Source organism: Equus caballus, chromosome 7 (genome assembly GCF_041296265.1).
Source record: "Equus caballus isolate H_3958 breed thoroughbred chromosome 7, TB-T2T, whole genome shotgun sequence".
In the NCBI taxonomy this organism is placed as follows: Eukaryota; Metazoa; Chordata; class Mammalia; order Perissodactyla; family Equidae; genus Equus; species Equus caballus.
In genome coordinates this window covers 55,424,762-55,450,960 of record NC_091690.1, presented here as the reverse complement: position 1 = coordinate 55,450,960, position 26,199 = coordinate 55,424,762, and the positions used below count along the sequence as shown (strand labels likewise).

Below are 26,199 nucleotides of genomic sequence, written 5' to 3'. Positions count from 1 at the left end.
TTTCTAAGAAAAAAATGGATTTCACTCAATGCATAGTTTTTAAAACCTGGAAGGATCTAATAATTTAATAAGGAAGTCATTTGTTTCTCTCAACAAAAAAAAAGAAAGAATTAGAAATTCCAGGAAAAACAAACAAATGAGAAGATCCCAGTGCAAAGACGAAGCAAACTAAAATGGCATGGTGAAAAAAAAGAGGAGAATTGACTTGGCCTGGGAACTTGAACTTTCTGCTTTCAACTGCACAGAGTTAGTGCATATAAGCTCATTAGTACACGGTTCAGCAAAAAGTGAAAAATGCATAACTATAATATTGGTGGTGACATTTTATTTTTTGGAGTCGATCTGTAGACAAAACATGAGAGACAGAATTATAGGTACAGAACAGAATTCAAATGGCATAATCTTGTAAAAATGATATACTGTGATTGACGCAGAAGAAGGAAGATCATGCATCAGCTCTGAGAGGCCCACTTACCCAGGGATGACTGTGTCAGGGCTGCTGACCCAGAAATACATATTTGAGTATATGGTTTAGTTTATCCTACAATTCCTTATGAAATGCCCTCCGCACGCCGAGCCTGGCTCTGGGTCCTGAGATACAATGCCGCACACGTCTCCATTGCTGACAGGCAGGTCTCCTCATGGGATAATGTGGAGGAGGGTGCAGATGACTGACATTCACCATCTCTGACGGTCGGGAAGTAGGAGGTCACTCATCTACAATTCTGGTAATAACCAAAACAAGAAGTAAAGTTAGAAATGGTTCAAAGTGCTTGCCTTTAGGGAGTTAGACTGGTCGGCGAGGCAGCAAAGTTTAAAAGACTAGTTTTTCATTTACCTCAATTTGTACTACTTTGAACTTTTCTAGGTACAAGGGATATTTTAACAATAATTTTTTTAAAAAAACAATATTGCTGTTCCTAACCAGCATGATCAGGCTGGCTTGCACTAGTCCTAAATGCTGCACAGAAGACCTAATGTCAGGGCTTTCTGACTCAAAATTCAGTGCAAAGAATGTGAAATGGTACAGCTGGGAAGCATTCGCTTCAATATACGCTGAGTAGATTTTGGTCCCATAATGGTACATCTGGATATTTTAATAGTGGTAGCATATGAAACAAGCTCTATAAATATACTGTTACTCTTTCTGCTTCATTTATTGCTGACTTTTCATTTTTTAAGCAGTATATATTTTTAAAAAGCACTGTGAAAAACTACTTAAGAAAGTACACACTCGTCTATATGTGAAAAACAAATTTTTAGGTAGTTTAACCCTTCTTGTAACCCAAATCCAACAGTATGTTGGAAACAACTGTGTGTAACAACAGTCTTTGCAGAGGTGGATCCAGAGTCCCATTTAGCCTGACCCCTTCCAGTCTCTCTCATCTTTCTCTCCCAAAGGACCTCCTGCCGGGCCCTTCCTACTTGGAACCCTGAACCCTGAGGGAGCAGAGGCGGGGTCAGGAAGTAGGCGGAGGATTGGAAAGGGGTCAGTTTCAGGATAGGGTGGTGCTGAGGGACAGCCAGGGGCACGGACACCGGCTAGCTCTGGGCTGGAAAGGGACTCTCAGGGCAGCACAGGTAAGCTTTGAGGGGAGCGGTGAGGGGCAGGGCAGAGTGGAGCGGGTCTGCTCCAGAGGCACTGGGAGAGCTGGCGTGGAGCTCAGGGCAGGGAACAGAGGGCCCCAAAGGGAAGGGCCGGAGGGCCCACAAGGCAGGGGTCTGGTGAAGGAGAAAGGGAGGGCGGTGCCGCCGAGGCTTCCTGGTGCGAGAGATGAATTCCCGTGATCTCAGCAGACATCGCTCAGGACAGGGTGGGTGGCAAGGGGCCTGCCTGTGGAGGACGTGTCATCCATCTTGGCGGGCTTCGGCCATGTGGTGTAGGAACCAAGCCCACACAGGGACTCAGGGACATGGAATGGAGATTCTGTTTAATGAACTCGGAGCCTTAAAGAATCTGATCAACGAAGCAGAAAAACCACTCGAGGACCACGCCCGACCTCGGGGGTGCTCAGTTATGTCTGCTCTGCTGCCTCTGCTCTCATCCTTAGAGCTGATACACTCAAGTAGTCCTTTCTGCCTCCACCGCAGTCTGTCCCTAGACACAGGTCGGGGTCAGAGCTCCCGGGTACTAAAGAAACACAGGGGGAAAATGCATCTGTAGGCGACCGTCTGAATCAGAACCATCCTGATTTCAGACCAAGGAGCCGCCTCCACTGGCCCAGGTTTTCAGAACTCCTCTTCTTAACCCTGCCGTCTAGGGAAGGTGACAGCTGCCAAGCGCTATTAATTCTAGAATTGTCATCAATCCTTTCACCTGCAGAGCTCAAACGCAAGGAACCATGGACCGCTAATTGCCTTCCTTCTGCAGTGCAGGAAGAAAGACGTCAGTTTCTTTCCACCCTGAGCATCCTGAGCGCGGGTGTAGCAGCCACAGGCTTTGGAAAGAGACTGACCCAGGCTGGAATCCCAACTTCACCATTTTCTAGCTGTGCAGACTGGAACAGTTACTTAATCTCTTGGAGCTTCAATTTTTAAAAATTGACAACTTGAGATTATTAACAACTACTTGCACTGGGTTGTAGTGAGAATTAGATGAAATAATATGCCTGGAGTACCCAATTCAGAGTCTGGCACATTGTACAGAAACATACTCATCTTTGTTCTCCTGTGCCTAGACGTAGTTGGGGGTGAGTGACAGTGTCCTTGTCCTCATTTCCTGGTAGAAAACGCTGGGACTGCAGGATCCAGCTGCTTCCCAGAGCCCTCAGGCAGGCCCACAGCCTCCTGTCACTACCTGCACGTGCTGGGGTATGGTTTTCAGGCAAATCCTCCCTTCTTTCTGTTTACGTGATAAGAATGCTGCAAGCAAGTGGCAGTCTCTGTCTCCTGTCACACCTGCGCTGAGTTGCCATGTTCCCTGACTCTGGGCGGGGATGTAGCTGGATGACCAGCGCCCACTAAGTCAGTGTTAAGGCTGGGTCTCAAACCAGCCTCCAGACTAGCTCCCCCGCATTGCTCTATGCTCCCTCACCAACCCAGCAGAGCCTGTACATCAAAACCTCAATCGCAATTGCTCCCTTCCTGCCCTCAGCCCATGTCTGCTTCAGCTGCTGGAGAAGCTCCCAGACATGATAGCAAATAAATCTTCAGGGCCATTCCAGCCTCGTACTGAAGATCAGCATCCCAGACTCAGAGAGGCCTGGGCCCCAGGCACATTAAAGGCTCTGGGAAGCCTGCTTTTCCTCTTCTCAGCTGTTGTGTTGTTCTATTCTTTAGAGTTCCTAGGGGCTGAAAAACATACTCATATTAACAACACTGATAGTTTAAACATAGCATAGTCATTGAGAAGACAGACTTTAAATTTGAATAGAACTAGATTTGAATTTAGCACAATTTACCAGCTGTGTGACCTTGAGCCAGTTACTTACATTTATATTCTCAATCAAAAATGAAAATGATAGTATTCTATAGCATACAGTTTGCATCATTTAGTTGCAAGTAAAGAAACCTGAGGCAAGTGGCTTAAACAAACAGGAATAGTTTTCCTCACTTAAGAGCTCTGGAAGTGGGAGCTCATGGCGTTGGTTCAGTGCCTCAATAATATCTCCCCGATTCTTTCTTTCCCTCATTCTTATTGCCTGAGGCTTACAAATTGGCTGCTATAGCTCCAAATATCACATTTATATTCAAGGCAGCTACATCTTTCCTCTTAACAGGAAAATAGAAGACTTCTCAGTAGTCCCTGTACTGGATTTCCCCTTAGATCCTATCAGCCAGAAGCAGGGCACACAGCAAGTCTTACAACAAGGGACCTGGGAAATCGGGGAATAGGGTTGTTATTATTGCCTTAGACCAACCAGAATTCATATCCTGGAGCTAGGCACACTGCAGCTCAGAAAAAAAAAAAAATTCAGGGTTTAGTTACCAAGTAAGAGTTAGGTATGGCTGAAGGGTAGGTAACCAATGGGGTTTGCTTTGACACAGCATTGTAGTCGGTATTAAATGTAATAATATATGTAAAGTGCTTAGCACAATGCCAGACTTATAAGTAATTTTTAATAAATTATGGCCATTATTATCAATAAAACCTAAGTTGCCAAAATTGGTTGGCCATGCCCCATATGTAATTGAATGTAGTACTTACAAAATTATAAAATTGATAGCAGAATTAAGCTCTACTGATTTCTCAAAGTGTCCCCCCACTCCCACCAGCTCAGGACCTGCTGTCTTTCATGGCACAGATATTTATTAAGTCCACCTTTGTGCCAGGTGCAAGGCCAGGAAGAAGTGACAAGACTGCTCCTTGACTCCATGGGGTTCCCAGGCCTCAGATTTAATTTCTATGCCTTTTATACCCATGTTCCCCCTGCTGCGACCCCAGGCCCGAGCTCCTGCAGCCCCATGGATCTGTCTCTTCTTTCTGCAAAATTGGAAACCAGGAGGATGGTTTTAACTTGGTTCAGGACAGCACAGTGAACTGTGGCCAAGCCCACAACTTCCTTTTGGATTTTGAGATCACATGAACATAAATGAGGATGAAGCAGGCACCCAAAGAGCTGAGGGAGCTCCTCCCAAAGGTCTCACTTCTCAGGGGCACCAAACCAAGAGTCCCCCCGATTCTGTCATCTCATCGTCACTGGCTTCAAAAGTTTGCTGAGCATGGGCTGTGTGCAAGCTGGCCTTCCTGTGTTGAACCCCAAGAACACTTTATATTCAGAGGCCCTGTTTCAAAGCATCTCTTCATTTTCAGCAGCAGTGAGGTCTCAAGAAGCCCTCATTATCCTCGATTTATTAACAAAGGTGCTCAGACCCGTAAAGCGGGCTGTTCAGAGCGCCAGGCCCTGTGGTGGGCAATTGATACACATTCTCTCATTTAAGCCTTGTGCACTGCAGCTCGTGGTCTTATCTCTAGTTGACAGACGACACATCTGAAGCTGGAAAGGGTAATTTACCTAAGGCCACACAGAAGGTCGATGGCAGAGCCACAGCTGGAACCCAAGCCTCCAATTTCCAATCCCAAATACTGCCTCCTGGGCCATGCAGTCCCTCACCACATGCATTTTTTTAGGATAAGATAACTGGGACAAATGTTTTTATGCAATCTAAGTAAAAGTTTTCTAAAGGAAGATACTATTACTTAAGCTATAATTGTGGATTTCAATTGCCTATGTTGTCCGAAATTGCATTTATAGAAATTACAAAATTGCATAAGTGCCTTACTTGTGCTGCAATTGTATTTTCTTTCCCTTCCCTTCTCCCTGCCAAGTCGCACCTCACCACCATCACCCCCAATTTGTCCTCCTCTTTGCCGCGGGAGAGGAAGCTATTGGAGGTGGTGTTAAAACAAGCTCGGCAAGAGACTGCAAAGAATCACCAAAGTGGTGCGAGCATTAGTCCCAAGCGCTGGCCGCCTCATAACTTCTTCCACAGGGAGAGACCCTGGAAGTACCAAGGACACATCAGGAAGAACGGTGTGGAGACGGAGGTCAAGAATAAGGATGGAGATGGTCAATAGGCCGAACACTGGCCAAGGGTCAAAATCCTAAGTCAGGTAAATATTAGAAGGAAATGAAACAGAACACATCCTGAAATTAGATGGGGCAGACCCCAGCTTCCCTTCACGTTGTTCCTGATGCAGAGATTACAAGAGTGCGAGCTCCCTTGGAGCTTGGGAGGGTTAAAGGAGGCAGTCGGGGGTGGAAGGAGGGAGGGGAACCAATTAACTGAGTACTTACTAGAGTTCCAGGCATTTAATAAGCGTTAATTTATAGAATCCTTAATTTTTCAAGGCTAGTATAATTAACCAAATTAGAGAAGACTGGAGGCTCCTAGAGGCCTAATAATTTACCCAATACTTTAAGTGGCGGGATTCACCTCAGGGGTGTCTGACCCAAGCCAGCTCTCTGAATTGCTGTAATCTACAGCCTCCTTTGTGCAGTTGATGGTTGGGTCTAAGGGTAGGACTTTACACTGACCTCCCTTGCAGTTTACTTTGTTGGTTTCAATGTGTCAAGGTAACTTTTGACGGGGCTTGTCAGTCATGTGGGTAACTCTACATCCTCCAATTGCACCATCTGCAAATTTTGTAAGTAACAATAAGTGTCATTAAGTGAGTGGGGCAGTGAAGCACTTGACAAGTTGATGCAGCGCCTTGGGATCGAGTTGTAAACAACTCCTCCTTTTTCACCCTTTGTGCTAGGTTGTCACTTCCTCCTTGGTGGTTGAAAGAAATAAGAAAAAGCACTTGAGTATAGCAATAGATTGTCACAATTGCTATAGTCCAAATTCACTGTGTTCTATGCTCAGCTGAATTGTTGTTACCTACTTTGGTCTGACCAAATTGCAGGCATGGGCTCCTTCCACTTCCAGTGCATTAGAAAAACTGAAGGGAAGTCCCTGTACCAGGTCATTCCTGAAAGATTTCTGAGATTATACCCTGCACACCGTCTTATCCCATTGTGCTTTATGTCGATGCCACGTCAGAAAAACAGGGCTGATCTTAGAGTCAATACAGAACAGAAATATGCAGCTGGTATGCTAACTCTAGCCTCACATGAAAATTCCCTCCGTCATGAAACTTCACTCCAAGAGTTCTCGCAAGAAAATTCAGTCCTACTACTCCTGAATGTCCCAGTCTGCCTGTGATTGTTCCCCAGTCTTTCTGGAAAGCAGAGCCACATGATGCCATCTTTGTTTCTTGCCAGGACCTGCTGATAACATCAGCTTTCTCTAGGACAGACAGGTGGGGTCCCTGCTGTTCCTTCCTGGAGAAGGGAAGTGAAGGGGCAGACCTGTGGAGCATGAAGGACTTTGGGCAGAATCACAAAGCCCGGAGAGCACAGCCACAAACTGAGAATCCCATTTTAGATGTGTGTGGGAGGAAGATGGGGGTGGTATACAGTGACCAACAATATTCTTAACTTGTAAGAGACGAGAACATAGTAGACATATGTGCTTGGGTGAAGTATGATAAACTGAGCACCAAAGACTGTTAAAAGGAACATGGCTGCTTAGCTCATTCCATTACCAATGATTCACTGATTTGTTCATTCAGTTCTCAGCCATTCATTCATTCACTCACTCTACAGTCATGTTTGTGTACCTACCATATCCCTAGAGAGGAGGCAGGGAAAATCCAAGGATGTGAATTCCATCCCCCTCTTCATGGTAAGAGCTAAAGGAATTTATCTTCTAGATGCTCCTTCTACTTTTTCTCTCTCCTACACACACTTGGCAAAGGGTTCATTTCTTATAATTTGCCTGAGCTTTACTCATCCACTTTGCAGAGCTCTGGAAACATTATCCAGAGTAACGCTTAAAAAATAATAATGATAATAATAGATAACACTTACTGACTGCTTTTTATATGTCAAGCAATGTTCTAGGCATTTTATTTTTTTTTACTTTTACTTATTACTTTTTATTAAGATTATGATAGTTTACAACCTTGTGAAATTTCAGTTGCACATTATTGTTTGTCATTCGTGTTGTAGGTGCGCCACTTCACCATTTGTGCCCACTCCCCCACCCCTCTTACCTCTGGTAACCACCAATCAGTTCTCTTTGTCTACATATTTAACTTCCACATATAAGTGGAGTCATACTAAGTTCATCTGTCTCTATCTGGCTTACTTCACTTAACATAATACCCTCAATGTCCATCCATGTTGTTGTGAATGGGACGATTTTATCCTTTTTTATGGCTGAGTAGTATTCCATTGTGTGTGTGTGTGTGTGTGTGTGTGTGTGTGTATATGTATGTATATATATATATACACACATATATATATATATACCATATCTTTATCCAATCATCAGTTGATGTGCACTTAGGTTGCTTCCACATCTTGGCTATTGTAAATAATGCTGTAATGAACATTGGGGTGAATGGGACTTTTGGAATTGCTGATTTCAAGTTCTTTGGATAGATACCCAGGAGTGGGATGACTGGGTCATATGGTAGTTCTATTTTCAATTTTTTGAGAAATCTCCATAGTGATTTCCATAGTGGCTGTACCAGTTTGCATTCCCACCAACAGTGTATGAGGGCTTCTTTTTCTCCACAACCTCTCCAACATTTGTCACTTTTTGTTTTGTTTATTTTTGCCATTCTAACAGGTGTAAGGTGATATCTTAGTGTAGTTCTGATTTGCATTTCCCTGATGATTAGTGATGATGAGCATCTTTTCACGTGCCTATTGGCCATCCATATATCTTATTTGGAGAAATGTCTGTTCATATCCCCTGCCCATATTTTGATAGGGTTGTTCGATTTTTTGTTGTTGAGTTGTGTGAGTTCTTTATATATTATGGAGATTAACCCTTTGTCGGATATATAACTTGTAAATATTTTTTCCCAATTGGTGGGTTGTTTTTTTGTTTCAATCCTGTTTTCCCTTGCTTTGAAGAAGGTCTTTAGTCTGATGAAGTCCCATTTGTTTATTCTTTCTATTGCTTCCCTTGTCTGAGAAGACATGTTGTCCAAAAAGATCCTTTTGATACTGATGTCAAAGAGTGTACTGCCTACATTTTCTTCTAGAAGCCTTATGGTTTCACGTCTAATCTTTAGGTCTTTGATCCATTTTGAGTTTATTTTTCTGAATGGTGAAAAAGAATGGTCAATTTTCATTCTTTTACATGTGGCTGTCCAGTTTTCCCAGCACCGTTTGTTGAAGAGACTTTCTTTTCTCCATTGTATGCCCTCAGCTTCTTTGTCGAAGATTAGCTGTCCATAGATGTGTGATTTTATTTCTGGGCTTTCAATTTTGTTCCATTGATCTGTGCACCTGGTTTTGTATGAGCACCATGCTGTTTTGATTACTGTAGCTTTGTAGTACGTTTTGAAGTCAAGGATTGTGATGCCTGCAGCTTTGTTTTTTTTTCCTCAGGATTGCTTTAGCAATTCGTGGTCTTTTGTTGCCCCATATGAATTTTAGGATTCTTTGTTCTATTTCTGTAAAGAATGTCATTGGGATTCTGATTAGGATAGCATTGAATCTGTAGATTGCTTTAGGTAGTATGGAAATTTTAACTATGTTTATTCTTCCAATCCATGTGCGTGGAATGCCTTTCCATCTCTTTATGTAGTCATCAATTTCTTTCAGGAAAGTCTTGTAGTTTTCGTTGTATAGGTCTTTCACTTCATTGGTTAAATTTACCCAAAGGCATTTTATTCTTTTTGTTGCAATTGTGAATGGGAAGTGTTCTTGAGATCTTGTTCTGTTAGTTCATTGTTGGAGTATAGAAATGCTACTGATTTATGTATGTTGATTTTATACCATGCAACTTTGCTGTAGTTGTCGATTATTTCTAATAGTTTTCCAATGAATTCTTTGGGGTTTTCTATATATAAGATCATGTCATCTGCAAACAGCGAGAGTTTCACTTCTTCATTCCATATTTGGATTCCTTTTCTTTTTCCTGCTGAATTGCTCTGGCCAAAACCTCCAGTACTATGTTGAATAAGAGTGGTGAGAGTGGACACCCTTGTCTTGTTCCTGTTCTCAGAGGGAGGGCTTTCAGTTTTTGCCCATTGAATATGATGTTGGCTGTGGGTTTGTCATATATGGCCTTTATTATGTTAAGGTACTTTCCTTCTATACCCATTTTATTGAGAGTTTTTATCATAAATGTATATTGGATCTTGTTGAATGCTTTCTCTGCATCTATTGAGATGATCGTGTGGTTTTTGTTTCTCATTTTGTTAATGTAGTGAATCACGTTGATTCACTTGTGGATGTTGAACCATCCCTGTGTCCCTGGTATAAATCCCACTCGATCATGGTGCCTAATCTTTTTAATGTATTGCTGTATTCAGTTTGCCAAAATTTTGTTGAGGATTTTTGCATCTATGTTGATCAGTGATATTGGCCTGTAGTTTTCCTTCTTTGTGTTGTCCTTGTCTAGTTTTGGGATCAGGGAGATGTTAGCTTCATAGAATGTGTTAGGGAGTGCTCCATCTTCCTCAATTTTCTGGAATAGTTTGAGAAGGATAGGTATTAAATCTTCTTTGAATGTTTGGTAAAATTATCCAGAGAAGCCACCTGGTCCTAGACTTTTATTTTTGGGAAGGTTTTTGATTACTGTTTTGATTTCTTTACTTGTGATTGGTCTATTCAGATTCTCTATTTCTTCCTGCTTCAGTTTTAGGAGGTTGGAAGAGTCTAGGAATTTATCCATTTCTTCTAGGTTGTTCAATTTGTTGGCATATAGTTTTTCATAGTATTCTCTTATGATCCTTTGTATTTCTTTGGTATCCGTTGTGATTTCTCCTCTCTCATTTCTAATTTTATTTATTTGAGTCTTCTCTCTTTTTTTCTTAGTGAGCCTGGCTAAGGGTTTGTCAATTTTGTTTATTTTTTTCAAAGAACCAACTCTTTGTTTCATTGATTGTTTCTACTGTCACTTTGTTTCAGTTTCATTTATTTCTGCTCTAATTTTTATTATTTCCCTCCTACTGACTTTGGGCTTTGTTTGTTCCTCTTTTTCTAATTCTGTTAGGTGTCATTTGAGATTGCTTATCTGAGACTTTTCTTGGTTATTGAGGTGAGCCTGTATTGCAATGAATTTCCCTCTTAGGACCACTTTTGCTGCGTCCCAAATGTGTCGGTATGGCATGTTTTCATTTGTCTCTAGATATTTGATTTCTCCTTTAATTTCTTCAATGATCCATTGTTTGTTCGGTAGCATGTTGTTTAGTCTCCACATTTTTGCCCCTTTCCCAGCTTTATTCTTGTAGTTGATTTCTAGTTTCATAGCATTATGGTCAGAAAAGATGCTTGATATTATTTCAACCCTCTTGAATTTGTTGAGGCTTGCTTTGTTTAGCAAGATATGGTCTATCCTTGAGAATGTTTCATGTGCACTTCAGAAGAATGTGCAACCTGCTGTTTTTGGATGGAGTGTTCTATATATATCCATTAAGTCCACCTGGTCTAGTCTTTCATTTAATTCTATAATTTCCTTGTTGACTTTCTGTCTGGATGATCTATCCATTGGTGTTAGTGGGGTGTTGAGGTCCCCTACTATTATTGTATTGTTGTTGATATCTCCTTTTAGTTTTGTTAATAGTTGCTTTACATACTTTGGTGCTCCTGTGTTGGGTGCATATATAAGTGTTATGTCTTCTTGGCGGAATGTCCCTTTTATCATTATAAACTGCCTCTCTTTGTCTCTCTTTATCTGTTTTGCTTTGAAGTCTACTTTATCTGATATAAGTATGGCAACACCTGCTTTCTTATGTTCATTATTAGCTTGGAGTATTGTCTTCCATCCCTTCACTCTGAGTCTGTGTTTGTCTTTGGGGCTGAGGTGTGTTTCCTGGAGGCAGAATATTGTTGGGTCTTATTCTTTAATCCATCCTGCTACTCTGTGTCTTTTGATTGGAGAGTTCAATCCATTTACATTTAGAGTGATTATTGAAATGTGGGGGCCTAATGATGCCATTTTATCACTTGTTTTCCAGTTCTCTTGCTTTTCCTTTGTTTCTCGTCCCATGATTTTTGGACTACCAATTCAGGTAGGTAGTTTTCTATACTGGCTTTCTTCTTATTTGTAATTTGTGTCTTTATTCTTGATATTTGTTTAGTGGTTACCATGTGGTTTGTATAAAACATCTCATAGATGAGATAGTCCATTTTCTGATAGCCTCTTATTTCCTTAGATTAAGCCGTTCCATCCCTTTCCTCTTCCCCTTCTAGGTTGTTATTGTCAGATTTCTTTTCCTTCTTGTGTTGTGAGTTTGTGGTTAAAATGACAAGATTATATTTATTCTTGGTGTTTCCCTTCCTTTTATCTTTAATGTTATACTTAGCCTTTGCTAACTTGTTCTGATGGAGAGCTGCAACTTTTTGATTTTGTCTTTCTACTTATCTCCTTTGCTCTGGGTTTTGTAACCCCTTTCTTTTTTTTTGTTTTTTCAGGTATGAGGGTCTTCCTGAGCATTTCTTGTAGGGGAGGTCTTGTGGCGATGATGATGTTAGCTTTTGTTTATCTGGGAAAGTTTTTATTTCTTCATCATATTTGAAGGATATTTTCACTGGATAGAGTATTCTTGGCTGCAAGTTTTTGTCCTTCAGAGTTTTGAATATATCATTCCACTCTCTTCCAACCTGTAAGGTAGCTGCTGAGAAATCTTCTGACAGCCTTACAGGGGTTCCTTTGTAGGTTATTTTCTTCTGCCTTGTTGCTCTTAGTATTTTCTCTTTGTCGTTGACTTTTGCAAGCTTCACTACTATATGCCTTGGGGTTGGTCTTCTTACATTGATAAAGTTGGAGATCTATTACCTTCTGTTACATGGAGTTCCATCTCTCTCCCCAGGTTTGGGAAGTTCTCAGCCATTATTTCTTTGAACAGGCTTTCTGCCCCCTTCTCCTTCCCTTCTCCCTCTGGGATGCCTATAATCCTTATGTTGCATTTCCTAATTGAGTCAGATATTTCTTGGAGAGTTTCCTCATTTCTTTTTAGTCTTAGTTCTCTCTCCTCCTCTATCTACAGCATTTCTATATTCCTATCTTCCAAATTGCTAACTCTGTCTTCCATATTATCAACCCTACTGTTCAGAGAGTCCAGATTTTTCTTAATCTCTTCCATTGTCTTCTTTATCTCCATCATTTCTGACTGGTTCTTCTTTATGGTATCAAGCTCTTTTGTGACATAGCTCCTGAACTCATTGAGTTGTCTATCTGTATTCTCTTTTAACTCATTGAGTTTTTTAATGATGGCTATTTTGAATTCATTGTCATTTAGGTTATAGATTTCAGTGTCTTCAGGATTGTTTTCTGGGTACTTGTCATTTTCCTTCTGTTCTGGAGATTTAATATATTTTTTCATACTGCTTGATGACATGGATTTGTGCCTTCGCATAGAGATAGAGTTCAGTTACTGCTCCCACTTGCTTCTACTGGAGGGGGGGGAGCAGCTGCTGTGTAATCTGCACTGAGCAGGATCCCTGTCAGCTGTTGCTGACCGGACCTGGGCCCCTCCTCATGGTCACAGTGGCCCTGTGGGGTCTCCTGTCGGTTGTGGGGACAATCGCAAGGGGGCCTCAGGTTGCTGGTGCCTACTTTCATAGACCACCTAGATGTGCTCCCTCCTTAGGGTCTGCAGTGGTGTTATGGTCTTTCACAGTGTCCGGGAGCAGGTTCACCTAGTCTTGCAGCTCTGTCACCATCAGGGCCCACAAGATCTCACTTGTCCACTGTGGGCCACGGCCTAGCTATGGGTATCTATTGTAGTCTGTGGTTAGCTCACCCAGCTGTGCTACTTCTGCCCCAGGGCCTTCCAGCCTTGTGATTGCCAGGTGGGGCCTCTCCACTAACGCTGCATAGAGGCTTTCTCTGCAGTTGCTGTGGGACTGTGGGTCTTCCCCCTGGACCACAGAGCACACTCGCTGGGACTCCAATCTGCCACTGCCCACTCACACAGTCTCTCTGTGTCTCCCTTGCCCCCTCAGGGCCACAGCAGGACTTTGTGTGTTAGAGGAGGCTGGCAGGTTGTTGCTCTGGCCAGGCTCCTTTTGCCCCAGGGCCTCCCAGGTTTCTGAAGGCTGGGCGGGGCCTTTCCACTAATGCCAAGTAGAGGCTTTCCCTGTGGCTGATGTGGGACTGTGGATTTTCCCTCTGGGCTAAGGAGCAATCGTGGCAGGCTTAGGTAGGGCTGTAGTCACCTGTTTTCACCATCACGCCGCCGATGCATGTACACGCCCACCCTTGGTGCCGTGGCAATGCTATGAGTGTATCAGCTAGTAGAAAGTCGCTTGCAGATACTAGGCTGTCTGGGGGTCAGAGAGTTTTCACCTATCTCCACCTCCTTCCACAGGGAAATCCGTCCACCTTCTGATGTAGAGCAGTGTGGGTCTCTCAGGCATCCTAAGATGCTGTGTGGACATCCTTTGTTGACCGATGAATGTCCAATTAGTTGTAGTTCAAAGGGGAGAGACAAAGAAAACTGCTCACTCCGCCATGCTGCTGACATCACTCCTGTTCCAGGCATTTTAAATAAATTATCTTACTTATACATCATAAGAGTATGATGAGATAGGTACTACTAATATGCTTATTCTTCAGATAAGAAAGCTGAAGCATAAAGAATTTAAGCACCTTGTGAAGCTCCCACAGCTAAGATGAGGGAGAGCTAGAATTTGGATGCAGAATGCCCAGTTCCAAAGTCTCCATTCTTAGCCATTATATCATCTGTATAATGAATGTAGTGTTTGACCTTAGAGAAAATTTAAAATGTATACAGTTTTCTATGCTGACTTAAATTAAGATTTTAAACATCCTATAATTGTTGCTAGTGGAAATTGCTGAAAGCCTGTTCAGTACTAACTCCAGTCATCAATGGCCACTCTTGAAGTGAGGCTATGTTTAGTCCTCCACCAGCAGGGAAGAAACAAATTTTACCCAGAAGTGATGAAGGTGGAATCCTCTGCTAACGGGAGGATGCTGGACATTCTTGGAAGAAAAGGGTTATGCAGAGTGAGGGCTCAGCAGATGCTGAGGACGAAGCTGGGACCAGCCACTCTAGAGGAGACAATAAGAGGGTGATCCAGGGACATGTAGGCTGAGAAAATGAGAAGATTGGTCACAGGGGTGCCTGCTTGCCATGACCAAGAATAGGAATTGGGAAATGGTCTTAGGCTGAAAGTGAAAGGGGAACAAACAGGAAGCCTTTCAAAGATGCACACAGGTTTGAAAGAAAGAAAAGGGAGAGGAATGGGAAATATGTAGATTTGTTCTAAAAATGTTTCTCTGTGTGTGTACTAGACATGTTTTTAAAATGGTTTGACTCTGAATTACACTATACTTGAAAGATCAGCATAGGAAGAGAAGGAGGAACAAACATCCACTGAACACACCCAGATTGGAGCTGCACTGGATGCTGCATGGATCTTCTGGATCCTCTCTCATGACCCTGGAGGCTTATGAGGTAGTTATCACTGTGTGTATTTGCAGAGGAGGCAACTGAAACCCAGTGAGACTAAGTAAGATGTCAAAGTTACACAGCCAGTAAACTCTGGGGGTAAGATTCATACCAATGCCTACCACATGGTCTTTGATAAATATTTATTGAGCAATGAATAAATGAATGCATAAATAAAATGACAAAGCAAGTGAGCAGGCAGGCAGGGCTGTCTAGACCAAAAGTTCATGCACTATCCTCTGTACTGATGATTTGTGTGTGTGTAAGAAGAAGATTGGCCCTGAGTTAACATCTGTTGCCAATCTCCCTCTTTTTTTCCTTGAGGAAGATTGTTGCTGAGCTAACATCTATGCCAATCTTCCTCTATTTTGTATGTAGGAAAATGCCGCCACAGCATGGCTTGATGAGTGGCGTGGAGGTCTACGCCCAGGAACCAAACTTGCAAACCTCAGATTGCCAAAGAGGAGTGCACAAACTTTTAACTACTATGCCATGGTGCCAGACCCTGTACTGATGGTTTTTAAATTGTGTGCCAAAATACCCATGAGGAAGGTGAAGAGGGATAGTATGGAGCAGCTGCCTGGGAGAGTGGAGCTCTAGGCCCCCTATCCCTACTCCAGCCACAGCATCTCTGCTTCTACATGTATTAGGTACGGAGCTTTCACATAAGATTTCATTTGAAGAAGAGGGTCGTCTTCCAGGAAATGTTACATAACTCCTTCCCTGTACCATGTCACCTCCTATGAATGAGTTAAGTTTAATAAAGACATATATTATCCTACAGTTGGAATTTAAACTAGTTTCTGAGTGCTAGTAACAGCCCCCATTTCCTGGTAACCTAAGGCCAACTGTCTATAATATCCAGCACACTGCAGAGGCAATGAACAATCGAGGAGCCATCCCTCTAGGGCATTATAGCTAGTAACCCAGACTTCAACCTCAAACTGCTGGGTTCAACCCCGGCTCTGCCATTACTTAGCTAAGGGATCTTGGGTAAGGGATTTGACGCCTCTGTGCTTTAGTTGCCTCATCTGTAAAAGGTGATACATATCTTATAAGGTAGAGAAACTGTGTTGCATTCATATGGATGTGCTCACTGTAACCAAATGCACTTAGTTTCCTTAACAACATGTTTTTGCTCCTACTGGTTTCCAGTGGCTTTTCTACTTTTCATTTGCACAAATTTCAGCCAATCAAAGGTAATAACACCCGTCCCCCTCAACAAACATGGTTTCCCTGTGGTAACCAGGGTAACATAGTAAGAGACATATCAGTCTGGCTTGCCACATATATGTTAGGAGAATTTGCAGGCTTACCCGACAGATCCTGCTTCAGGGGAGTAGCCGATGGGGTAATATGTGTGTCACTGTCCAAGGTACTGAATCATTCATGGTCTCACAGTAGCTTTATACTTTGACAAATAAAACTTGTATATATTTAGGATGTACAATTTGATGTTTTGATATATGTATACATTGTGAAATGGTTACCGCAATGAAACTAATTAAAATGTCCATCACTTCCCGTAATTACCTTTTTTTTATGTGGTGAGAACACTTGAGATTTACTCTCTTAAATTTCAAGTATATAATACATTATTATTAACTATGTCACCACCATTAGGTCTCCAGAACTTATTCATCTTATAACTGAAATTTTGTACCATTTGACCAATATCTCCCCTTTTCCTTCAACCCACAGACTCTGGTAACCATCATTCTACTGTCTGTTACTACGAGTTCAACTTTTTTTCAGATTCCACATATAAGTGAGATCATGCAATATTTATCCTCCTGTGTCTGGCTTATTTCACTTAGCATAACGTCCTCAAGGTCTCCCAGCAGCTTTTAAACACATAGTAAGAAATATCTATTACTTAAGGTAACACTATCTGCTGAAACAGGTAAGCCCCCCAAATCCCAGTAGTGTAACATATTAGAAGTTTATTTCTCAGTCTCATAGAGTCCAAGTCTTGACTAGGAGTGGGGAGGGGAGGTGGTAGGGGTATCCGTTCTACACAGTCATCCAGGGATTCCTATTGGTGAAGACTGCCACCTTCAACATAGAGTTTCCATGGTTGTCCTGAGCCCAGTAATTAGCCACCAGGTGGTATACAGAAAATGAGAGAGTAGAGGACTATGTGGTGGGTTTTTACAGACCAGACCTAGAAGGGACATTCATCACTTCCATCGACATGCCATTAACTAAACTCGGTCATACAACCAATCCTAAGAACAAAAATGGCTGTGAGATGTTGCCCATTTGTGTACTCACTGGTAAACAACTAGCTAGTCTTTGCCACAAAATACTTTTTATGTCATTACCCAGTTCTCACACACACTTAACACAACTATGATTAAAACAAAATTTTCATAAAACAATCCTTTGCATGCAATCATTCTGATAGTTTCTATTCTATCATTTTTAAATGCTGTTATGACTCATTAATGCTTTTATGCTATATAAATGCTATTATGGCTCACTAACAAGTCTTGACCTACAGTTTGAAAAACATTGTTCTAAGGCATGACTGTTTCTACTAACCATAAAAACTGAAATGTTGCCAATGAGAGGGAAAGATCTCCTATTTTCAAATCATTTTCAAATAATTGTAGTTTCCAAGAAATAAGCCATAACCAACCATGACTGAAACACTAAAATAAATATGTTAAGAAATTTATGTATTAATACCAAACTAGGAAGACTTGAGTCCAATATGGACAATCAAGATCTTGATGGCAAATGATCAAAATTCTGTAGAGGTTTGAGTTGGGTCAAATAAATAGCATTATTTTTTCCCATCTAACTTTGAAACCACTGAGAAATAGAGAAAGCAGATGGACAGTCAAATGCTGTCTTTATTACCCATAAAGTCAATACTGGAGAATGAGGCTTCCTAATACTAAACCTCAAACAGGGCTTCCCTCCCCAGCCACAAGCAGTGCTGAACAGCTGCAGGCCTCCTGAGTGGGGCCTGTCTCTGAGAAATGTACAGAATGAAGGAGCAAACCAGGATGCTGGGTAGACCCAAAAAGGAAGAGGGCATTGCTGACCACATGAGCCCACCCTCTTATCCCAAAGTCACCATTTAAGTCACTCCTCCTCCCCAAGAGAATTTGAATGAGAGGATGGAGTGATGCTACTGATGCCCCTAAACATAAAGACCAGAAGCCAGAGGAGGAGAACTTCCCCATAAACACCACAGGGCAGAGATGCTGTGACCAGTGTCATCATCAATTGAATCATATCAAAGTGCTATTCACTTTTTTCTGCCTTTACTTTCTATAAAGATGATATATTTGCAATTTTAATAGCATAATAAACAAATGGAACAATAACTATTTCAAAACTGATATATCGATTCCATAGACGTTTGTGGCTGTATGCAATTTCTGAGAATGGGATGTTATTCCTCAAGGAAGATGAGTAGGGTACATGCTAACTTCCCTCCCATGACTACAGGGGCTACATATATGCCTGTCTCTCTTAGTCAGGGTTCCTCACAATATACTAGCTTACAATGTTATTTCATGACTTCTATTAACCCAAGCAAGTCCTGTTAGTAACTGTACATATGGGGCTTAGCATACCCAAGACTTAGTCTCTGCCTCTCAATGTGCTCAGCATGGGTTTTTGTACACAGTAAATTCTGGAACACTCTTCTTTCAGATCTTCACAGAACTAAGTCCTTCAAATCATTAAGGTCAAATATCTCCTCTAAGAGGTCTTTCTTGACCACCCAAACGGAAGTAGCTGCAACCCAAAAAATCACTATGACATTAAATGTTCTGTACTTAATTTCCATTGTGTGTGAGGTTTTCCTCACATACCAAGCAATTCTTGGACACTAGCTGGGTGTCCTACAAGGAAACTCAATTCTGACACTATCTACCTGGAGATGGCATCATATTCCACAGGTTAAGGGCTCAGTCCCAGAAAACTGTCCCCATATCATATGTCAATCTCAAGTCCAGGTTGTTACCTGTACTACTGACTGATTGACTATAAATCAGAGGTTCCCATGACCCATTCCTTGGGTTCAATCAATTTGCTAGAATGGCTCACAGAAACCAGTTTACTGTCTAGATTATCAGTTTATTACAAAGGATATTAAATGATATAAATCAACAGCCAGATGAAGAGATATATAGGGTGAGGTCCCGAATAAAGGAGCTTCAGTCCTTGTAGAGTTTGGTGCCCGGCATAGTGGCAGGTGGAAGCATTCTTGTTCCCCAACCTGGAAGCCCTCTGAACCCCATGCTTTTGGGTTTTTATGGAGGCTTCATTACATAGGCATGACTGATTAAATGATTGGCCATTGGTGACTGATTCAAATTTTCAGCCTCTCTCCACAACCTGGAAATCAGAGTTGGGACTAAAAGTTTCAACCCTCTATTCATGGTTGGTTCACCTGGCAACCAGCCCCTCCATCTTTAGGGGATTTCTAAAGGTCACTTCATTAACATAAACTAGTTGTGGTTGAACGGGGCTTGTTATGAATAACAAGACTCCCATTTCATATTTATGGCTTTAAAGTATTTTAGGAACTGAGGACCAAAGGAGACCAAATATTATAACAAAAGATGATCCCATTGCTCTTATCACTCAGGAAATTCCAAAGGTTTTGGGAGCTATAAGCCAGGAACTGTGGACAAAGACCAAAATATGTATTTATTATAAATCACAGTATCACAGGCATCAGCCCTTTTTTTCATGGCATTCTATAATCTGTCATTTTCTTTATTTACTTGTTTATTTCCTGACTCCTCTCTCCTCCCAGTGGAATACACATGCTCTGGAGCAGGCACTTAGTCTTCTATTTTCCTTTTTTACTCTCAGTCCCTAGAACGGTATTCATGAAATTTTAGAATAAATAAATGTGTGAGGAAATTTGAATGTTCATTTCTTCAACCCCTGGCCCCTTTTAGAAACAGAGGGGATACTAGGTGAGGACACGTGAGAAACAGAGTTGGGCAGAGGGAGAGGGTAAGGGAAAGCTAGGTAAATGCTGAAGGTTTGGGTCAAAATCTCTGTTAACTTTGGCAGCAATCTTGCAGACAGACCACAGCACAGTGGGCCCTGCAGCACTTGACTTCTCCTATAATAGCTCTTCCGTGGTAGGGAGCAAACAAAATGCTTGCTATTTAGCAGGTAATTCTTCAGGCCAGACAGAAACAACCCCACATCATTTATATTCCAAAAAGACCTAGCTGGGCAGGGAATAGGCCCCAAGGTCTGCAGGGCTATAACAAGTTATCCTTTTTGAACAATTTTGCCTGGCTCATTATGGGGAGTTCAGTTTATAAAGCTGCCGAAACAGGTTTATAAAAAAGAGCCATGCCCTGGGTTTACATATAAGGCAGAAAATCTCATTCCCAACAGACCTGAATTCAAATGGAGGCCTGGGTCAGAGTTAGTTCAAATGGCAAACAATGCAGAGCGAGCATCAGTGATTGAATATTTGCCACCTCTCCCACACCGCCACTTATCCACTCATCCCAGGGAGTTCTGTTTTGCCAGTTGGCTCCTGGGACATTATTATCCAGAACAGAATGATGGCTAATGAGAATAACCAGAGATGCTGGATGGGCCAAATGTCTTTACCTCTGAAGTGGCAGAGAGTTATCGGGAAGGGAGGAGATGGAGGTTGGAGGAAGAAGTGAAAAAAAGAAAAAAGAAGTATGTGTGGGTTGAGTTTATGAGTTTGGGAGGCTTCAGAATGAGAAAGGAGAGAGAGTTTGAGAGAAGCTGCTACATAGGAGGCATATGGAGTAAGAAAGAAGCAGGAGAGAAAAGAGAAGTTTAGTATGTTTTTCTGAACATTTTGTTTCATCAGACAAGGAATAAAGCTTAAACCATTTTAATTAACTTTGGGATTACAGACTCCTCCTTCCTTAAGTGTGACTCCAAGCCAAGGGGAGGCAGTTGAGCTACAAAACGGCTGAAGAATGAGAAGGAGCATCTGAATTCAGTTCACAACAGAGGACATGAAATTGTCCTCAATAAAGAATTGTTAAATGAAATCTTCCTCTAGCTAGAAATTATATTTTGAGCACAGAGGATATCCATTTCCTCCTCCTCTTCATCTCAAGCTTCCTGATGCTTTAGCTCTAGAGAAAAAAAGTCTCAGACAACAGCAGTCTTGCCTCTCTGAGATAGATACCAGTGACCCTCAGGCTGGGCGTTTATGCTACCACTTAAAGCAATTTCTTGTCTTTCTCTCACCAGTGGTAGCTTGTACTCCAAGTCTGATGAAAGGAGGCAATTGTACTACCATGGAAAGAAAAAAACGCCAAAGGAAGTTTGTATGTTAGGAATCTTTTGCATGCAAATAGCAGAAATCCAACTTGAAATAGAGTAAGCCCGAATGACAGTTCATTTGAAAGTATTAGGTGTCCCATGAAAGAGTTAGGAAAGTCATGGGTGCTTCTGGATCTTGGGAACCACTGAAACCAGGTAACAAAATGCTGTCAGGACCTTTTCTTCCAATCTTGCACCAGTGCTTTGCTCTGCACACGAATTCCATTCTTCCTCATTGAAAACTGAATTTCTCTACATGGTAGAGAATGTGAGATTTACATTTTATTCGTTTTAGCTATGGCAGAGAGATTAACCTGATAGATTTGGTCTCACGTCCAAAAATCCAAAGAAGGGTCTTGTGGGGGAGGAAGTTCTAAGTTCTTCTAGTTGGTCTAAAAATTAAATTGACATGAGACAGAAAAACAGAAGAAAATCAAACAAATTTAATAACATGTATACATGGGAGAAACCCAGGAAAACTGAGTAACTCACCAAAATGGCTGAAGCCACCACATTAAATACCATCTTCAACTAAAGACAAAGGAGGATATTGGGGGTAGTGGTTTGGGACTTCAAAGGGGAGGAAGGCAATTCACATGGAGATGGAAAAGCAAATGTTTGGTAAACAAATGTTCACCATGCCTTGCAAAGACAATGAGACATAGAGGGGACTTTGATCAAATGGGCCTTGCTAGGCTCCTCCCTGTCTACTGCACCTAGTTTATATTATACTATAGTAATCTTTGTATTAGCTCCTTCCTAAATAGGCCTTTTATCTTCAATTCTTTTAGGCAGTTAAAAGGGGTGGTTGAAGTTTCCTCCTGGGTCTTTTGTTCTTAAAAATAATCAAGCCAAAGAGACATTTTGGGGCATTGCTGCCCCACAATCTCATTTTGGGTCCAAAAAGAACTGAGAAGCTCCTCCACATGAAGGGAGTCAAGAGAGAAGCAGTCCCTGAAGAAGGGATGACTGAACCCAGAATCAGGGAGTATATGGGCAGGTACAGCAACAGGTGTTCATCACAGGGTGAAGACAGGAAGAGACAGGGAAAGAGAAAGAGGGTTTAGCACTAGTCCACTCCCTTGCCTCACAGACTGAGAAACACAGGCCCATGGAGGTAGATTAGATGAAGAGAGGGAACTTCTGGCTTTTCACCAAGGAAGGGTGTGTATTAATGGAACCATATCAGAATATTAAAGAATTTCATTCAAATACTCACCAATAATAATAGCATTCATTGGGAAGGAGAAGATAAGAGGACCATAAGAATGGGGAGAAAGTAAACCTCTAATTCACATCTGTTATCTGAATAGTTCTCTAAACTTTCATGAGCCTAAGAGTCACCTGGAGGAGCTTGTTAAAAAAATAAAGCTTCCTGGACCTTATCCCAGGCCTACTGAATCAGAATCTGAGGGGAAGAGTCCAGGAACCTCCATGTTAACAAGTGTCCCAGGTGATTCTGATGCAGGGGTTCTTTATACAAATTCTAGAGAAACCCTGTTCCAGAAAGCTCTCCTCTCCTGAGAGTTAGTTGACTTTTTCCATTTAGTAGCAGAGTTCGGTAAACTGATACCTTTATGACTGAGAGGCATTAAAATAGAATAAAGAATCAAAGGATGGAAAGATAGATAATACATAGACAGTAAATAAATAGGTAAAAGAAAACCTGTAAAAGTCCAATTTTAAGAAATAAGCAAAAGACATGAACAACTTACAAAGTAACAGCAACAAAAACAACAAGAACTAATATATACTTATTATGTGCCAGATGCTATTCTGAGGACTTCTCATATACTAACTCTTTTAATCTCAAAACGACCTTATGAAGTAGGTACTAGAAAGAACTACTAATTCAAACATGAAAAATTACTTAAATGTACTACATTTCCAATATTGTATCAGCAAAGCTCTAAAAACATTAATACTGTCAGGAAGGTTTTAACATGGTCATTCAAACAGAGCTGATAGGAATACAAATTCTTTCAGAATGTGTCAAGAACTTTCAAAAAGTTGACCTGATAGTTTCTCTTCTGGGAATCCTCAAAATCCAGACAAATATATGCATAAAATAATATTTATAATGGTTTTCTTTATAATAGTGAAAAATTAGGAAGAACTAAATGGTCAACCCTACAGAAATGATTGACTAAATTATGGTATATTTATATATTAGAATATGATGTCCCATTAAAAATTATGTGGCAAAATATGCATTATCAAAACAGGATGAAAACATGGAGATGGTCTAAAATTAAGAACTTCCTCCAAATCTTCCCATGGACCCCAAGATCTTGGTGATTCATGAAATCATGGAAGCCAGGTTCAAAAAGAATTTGGAGGGCAGGTGTCACAAAAAACAGTAGAGTATTGAGCTCCAAGGATTCATCTTTCCAATGAAGAAAATATTAAGCTGGCAAAAACTGTCTCAATTGGGAATGTAATGAAAAACTTACAACTACCAGGGGCATCCTTAATGAAGAAGAGGCTGCTAAATTTCAGTAAGAGAGTGTATAGAGTTTTTGTCTACCCACCTACCATTTCCCATTCCCTAACTTGGCGTTGGCCATGCTAATGGCAGCTCATTCTCCTGGTGGTACAGCTTGCTGGTGCCAGAGGAGGCAATTCATAATTTATTATCAAAGAGTTGTGGTTGTGTGTTTTGACCTCTCTGGTTTTTCCCTAAGGGGTTGGTTCAGAGGCTTACCTTTGTTTTGCCCGTTTTGGAATTATCTCAGGGCTGGAATGGCCTCCTGGGCCACATTTGTCAAAAGGATTTAGAGATATTATACTACTGACAGCTACCTGAGGCAAGGGATGGTGAATAGAGCAAGTAGCAGACAGAACAAAAAGCTTCAGAAGCAGAAGGCTGAGTAGTAAGATACACAAGGGAATAAGGGCTTGGAAGGGCTCCCACATATGCCAAGGAATCTGGAGGGCCATGAGCACGTCTGAATGCAGGCTCAGAAAAAATCTGAGGGGATCCTATGCTTGTACCTTTGGGGTCTGTGTAACAGGAGGTGATGGTTAAGACAGAATTATAGGTGATCTGGCTCAGCACTGAAGTGCTCCAGCTCAGAAACAATCCACAAAGTCTGTAATACAGCAAAGTATTTTCTGATTTTTCTTTTTGATTCCAGGCATTTAAGGAAACATCTCTCAGGTCAGTGACCGACCACTGAAATAATGGAAGGGAGACTTGCATGACTACACATGACAATAAATACAGTTTTTGCAAAATCATTTGGAAAGATCACTAAATAAATTAATGACTGCAGCCCACAATAAGCAACAACAGTAAAACATGGCAATGGGGGAGAATGTGATTCCTAGAGTTATATTACAATATTCAAAATGTCAAGTTTCCCACAAAAAATGATGAACATGCAAAGAAACAGGAAACTATGGCCCTTTCACACAAAAAAGAAAATAAATGGACAGAAACTGTCCCTGAAGAAGCCCAGACATTGGACTTACCAGACAAAAACTTAAATCAACTATCTTAAATATGCTCAAAGAACTAAAGGAAACCAGGAGTGATGTCTCAATAAATAGAGAATATCAATAAACAGAAAGTATAAAAAGGAACCAAATAGAAATTCTGGAGCTGAAAAGTACAATAGCTAAAATGAAAAATCCACTAGATGGGTTCAACAGATTTGACAATCAAAAAAATCAGTAACTTGGAGATAGATCCATTAAAATTATCCAGTCTAAAGAGAAGAAGAAAAATGAACAGAGCTAAAGGGACCTGAGGGATACTATCAAGTGTACCAACATATAATTATGGGAATCTCAAAGGGAGAAGAGAGAGAAAGAGGCAGAAAAAACATTTGAAGAAATAATGTCCAAAACGTCTCAAATTTGATGAAAGACATGAATCCACACATTTAAGAAGTTCAACAAACTCTAGGTAGGACAAATTCAAAGGCATCCAAACCGACACACATTGTAATCAAACTGTCAGAAGACAAAGACAATCTTGAAAGCAGCAAGAGAGAAGCAACTAGACATATACAAGGGATCGTCAATAAAATTCACAGCTGCTTTCTCATCAGAAACCATGGAGGCCAGAGGGCAATGGTGTGACATATTTAAAGTGCTGAAAGAAAAAAAACTGTCGACCAAGAATTCCACACCTGGCAAAAGTAGTCTTTGAAAGAGAAATTAAGACATTCTCAGATAAACAAAAGCTGAGAAAGTTTACTGCTAGTAGACCTGCCCTACAAAATATAATAAAGGGAGTCTTTCAGGATGAAATAAAAGTACACTAGACAGTAACTCAAAAGCATATGAAGAAATAAAGATTACCAGTAAAGGTCACTACATAGGTAAATACAAAAACCAGTATTATTGTACTTTTGGTTTGTAATTCCTCTTTCTTTTCCCATATGATTTAAAATAAAAGTGCATAAAACAATTATTAATCATTTATGTTAGCAGGCACATAATGTATAACTATGTAATTTGTGACAATAATAACATAAATAGGGATGAGGAGCTGTATAGGACCAGACTTTATGTATGATATTAAAGTTAAGTTGGTACACAGAATTCAAAATATATTATGATGTACAGCTGAAAATAAATAAATAACTAAAAATAAAAAATAAAGTTAAGTTGGTAGCAATTTAAACTAGATTGCTAGAACTTTAGGAAGTTAACTGTAATCCCCAGGGAACCACTAAGAAAATAACTAAAAAAAATACCAAAAAAAAAAAAAAAATGAGAGGGAATCAAAATGACACACAAGAAAAAAACGAAAAAAGAATTTAGAGGTTCTTTGGCTCATTCTGCCAAAAGACGAGAGAATTGCCTTTCATTGGAATATGACATGTAGCCTAAGGGCAAAATGAGGCTCCTCTGAACAGAAATTCAGTGACACAATATTCTTAGCAAAAATGTAATATAAATAAATGTGAAGCATTATTTAAGTAATATGCATGACCCAGAAGCTTGATAAGGTCTGAGCACCT

The 26,199-nt window shown here is 40.9% G+C and overlaps 1 protein-coding gene and 1 long non-coding RNA gene across 2 annotated transcripts in view; one reads left to right on the top strand and one right to left on the bottom strand.

Annotated features, from left to right (window-relative positions):
* HNRNPM (heterogeneous nuclear ribonucleoprotein M) overlaps positions 1–26,199 on the top strand; it is a 357,001-nt gene that overhangs the window by 237,400 nt on the left and 93,402 nt on the right. The window lies entirely within an intron of this gene.
* The window catches only part of LOC106783437 (uncharacterized), a 46,549-nt gene that overhangs the window by 676 nt on the left and 19,674 nt on the right, over positions 1–26,199 (bottom strand). Inside the window, exon 5 of the long non-coding RNA XR_011440650.1 lies at positions 476–725. This is a non-coding gene — a long non-coding RNA (uncharacterized lncRNA). The remainder of the gene's footprint in view (positions 1–475; positions 726–26,199) is intronic.